We start from the raw sequence: 2,500 nt of genomic DNA, 5'->3' as shown, positions 1-2,500 counted from the left end.
TCTCGCAGCTAGCTGCGTTCGTCATCGACGCACGAGCCGAGTGATCCACCGTCAAGAGTTGTCTGAGTTTGTTTTAGGTCTCTCCCTCGCCAGAGGAAAGCGACCCGGACCGCACATACGCTCCCCACCTTGAGCTACAGCCACCTGCACGCCGGCGTGCGGGCGGAGCAGGGTGGCGTGAAGCGATGGGGAGCACCATCCTGGTGCGGCCCGCAGAAACATACGTCTATTGGGGGGAGGAGGACAGGGCGCCCAAGAGGCGATGCGTGCCCCAACGCACCGCAGCGACGGAGGCAGGATCACCGCCACCATGTCGCCCGCCTAGTATCACGAGGCGTGCAGCAGCTTTGCCCTAGGAAAAGCAGAGGCGGGAACGGGCACCGGCCATCGGTTCGGCAGCGTCACTGACGCGTGCACGTGGCGGCGTGTCGGCGAGCGGACTTCCTGCGAGGAGGCGGGGGCGGCACTCGCCCGAGCAGACGCCCGCCCGGCCCAGCCACCGCCGAGGTGGACTGGGAGTCGCGGCAACGGCTCGTCATACTCGTTCCCACACTCACAGCGCAGCTTGCCCGCAAGCCACCGACCACCGATCGACGCCAGGCGCCCCGACCGAGAGCGGGATCGCTCGTTCGCCCTGCTGGCAGTTCGCTGGGGATCACTACTGCACGGAGCTCGGAGACCGACGGGCGGCAACTCGAGAGTCTTTAAACCACCACCCCCATCCCGCAAGTGCAAAGAGGCTGTATACGCACAGACGGGTGAGGGGAATAGGTACCCCGTCGGGTTTGAAGGGAGCGTGACTAGATAGCAACGATGTAAACCCAGCCGATTTGGGAGCGAAAGACCGGCGCCTGCATCACCGGCTTCGTTTCCCGTGGCTGGAGAGTACACCGAAACCCTCCGTCTGTCGCGAGCTCCCGACGACGCGGTGCCGCCAAGCAGCAGGGCCGGACCTGGTGTGGCTCCCCTCGTCGATCACAGACCGGTCGGCACTACTGACGAGACGGTGGAACGGGCTTCGCCCCTTGTGACGAAGGGTGATGCGAACCCGCCCGCCCGCGTGCGTTCGGGGTGGACTCGGCAAACGGAGATTTGAAATCGGAAAGTGTCCTCCTGCCCCGCGCAGGTAGGCGCCCAACAGTTGTGGGGGGTTTGGCGGTGACCACGGCTGCAGGGCCTGCTACCCCGACGAGCTCTCCTGCTGGCCCCGAAACCACCCTCGCGAGACAAGTTGAAACGGAAACGGGCGTACCCCCAAGCCGACGATCCTTTCTTATTTGTTACTTTTTTTTTCACTTGCTCGAGTTGTGGGGATTTGGCGGTGACCACGGCTGCAGGGCCTGCTACCCCGACGAGCTCTCCTGCTGGCCCCGAAACCACCCTCGCGAGACAAGTTGAAACGGAAACGGGCGTACCCCCAAGCCGACAGAGATCCTTTCTTATTTGTTACTTTTTTTTTTCACTTGCTCGAGTTGTGGGGGTTTGGCGGTGACCACGGCTGCAGGGCCTGCTACCCCGACGAGCTCTCCTGCTGGCCCCGAAACCACCCTCGCGAGACAAGTTGAAACGGAAACGGGCGTACCCCCAAGCCGACGATCCTTTCTTATTTGTTACTTTTTTTTTCACTTGCTCGAGTTGTGGGGGTTTGGCGGTGACCACGGCTGCAGGGCCTGCTACCCCGACGAGCTCTCCTGCTGGCCCCGAAACCACCCTCGCGAGACAAGTTGAAACGGAAACGGGCGTACCCCCAAGCCGACGATCCTTTCTTATTTGTTACTTTTTTTTTTCACTTGCTCGAGTTGTGGGGGTTTGGCGGTGACCACGGCTGCAGGGCCTGCTACCCCGACGAGCTCTCCTGCTGGCCCCGAAACCACCCTCGCGAGACAAGTTGAAACGGAAACGGGCGTACCCCCAAGCCGACAGAGATGCTTTCGCTCCTGTTACTTTTTTTTTCACTTGCTCGAGTTGTGGGGGTTTGGCGGTGACCACGGCTGCAGGGCCTGCTACCCCGACGAGCTCTCCTGCTGGCCCCGAAACCACCCTCGCGAGACAAGTTGAAACGGAAACGGGCGTACCCCCAAGCCGACAGAGATCCTTTCGTACTTGAACCAACACAAAGTTTGTCACGTTTTATTTTTACGAGTGATCGACCGTCAAGATTTGTCTCTGAGTTTGCTTAAGGTCTCTCCCTCGCCAGAGGAAAGCCACCCGGACCGCACATACACTCCCCACCTTTAGCAGCAGCCACCTGCACGCCGGCGTGCGGGCGGAGCAGGGTGGCGTGAAGCTGTGGGGAGCACCAGCCTGGTGCGGCCCGCAGAGACATACATCTATTGGTTGAAAAAAAACAGGGCGCCCAAGAGGCGATGCGTGCCCCAACGCACCGCAGCGACGGAGGCAGGATCACCGCCACCATGTCGCCCGCGGAGTATCACGAGGCGTGCAGCAGCTTTGCCCTAGGAAAAGCAGAGGCGGGAACGGGCACCGGCCATCGGTTCGG

General features: G+C 61.7%; 1 non-coding gene across 1 annotated transcript in view; it reads right to left on the bottom strand.

The window, feature by feature from the left end:
* The window catches only part of LOC140474072 (5.8S ribosomal RNA), a 154-nt gene extending 94 nt beyond the window's left edge, over positions 1-60 (bottom strand). Inside the window, exon 1 of the ribosomal RNA XR_011958816.1 lies at positions 1-60. This exon is cut by the window's left edge and continues 94 nt beyond it. This is a non-coding gene — a ribosomal RNA (5.8S ribosomal RNA).
* Positions 61-2,500: the final 2,440 nt, after the last annotated feature.

The sequence above is a fragment of the Chiloscyllium punctatum genome, unplaced genomic scaffold, assembly GCF_047496795.1.
Source record: "Chiloscyllium punctatum isolate Juve2018m unplaced genomic scaffold, sChiPun1.3 scaffold_827, whole genome shotgun sequence".
NCBI lineage: Eukaryota > Metazoa > Chordata > Chondrichthyes > Orectolobiformes > Hemiscylliidae > Chiloscyllium > Chiloscyllium punctatum.
The sequence above is the reverse complement of the archived record's forward strand: the minus strand, read 5'-3'. Positions and strand labels throughout refer to the sequence as shown.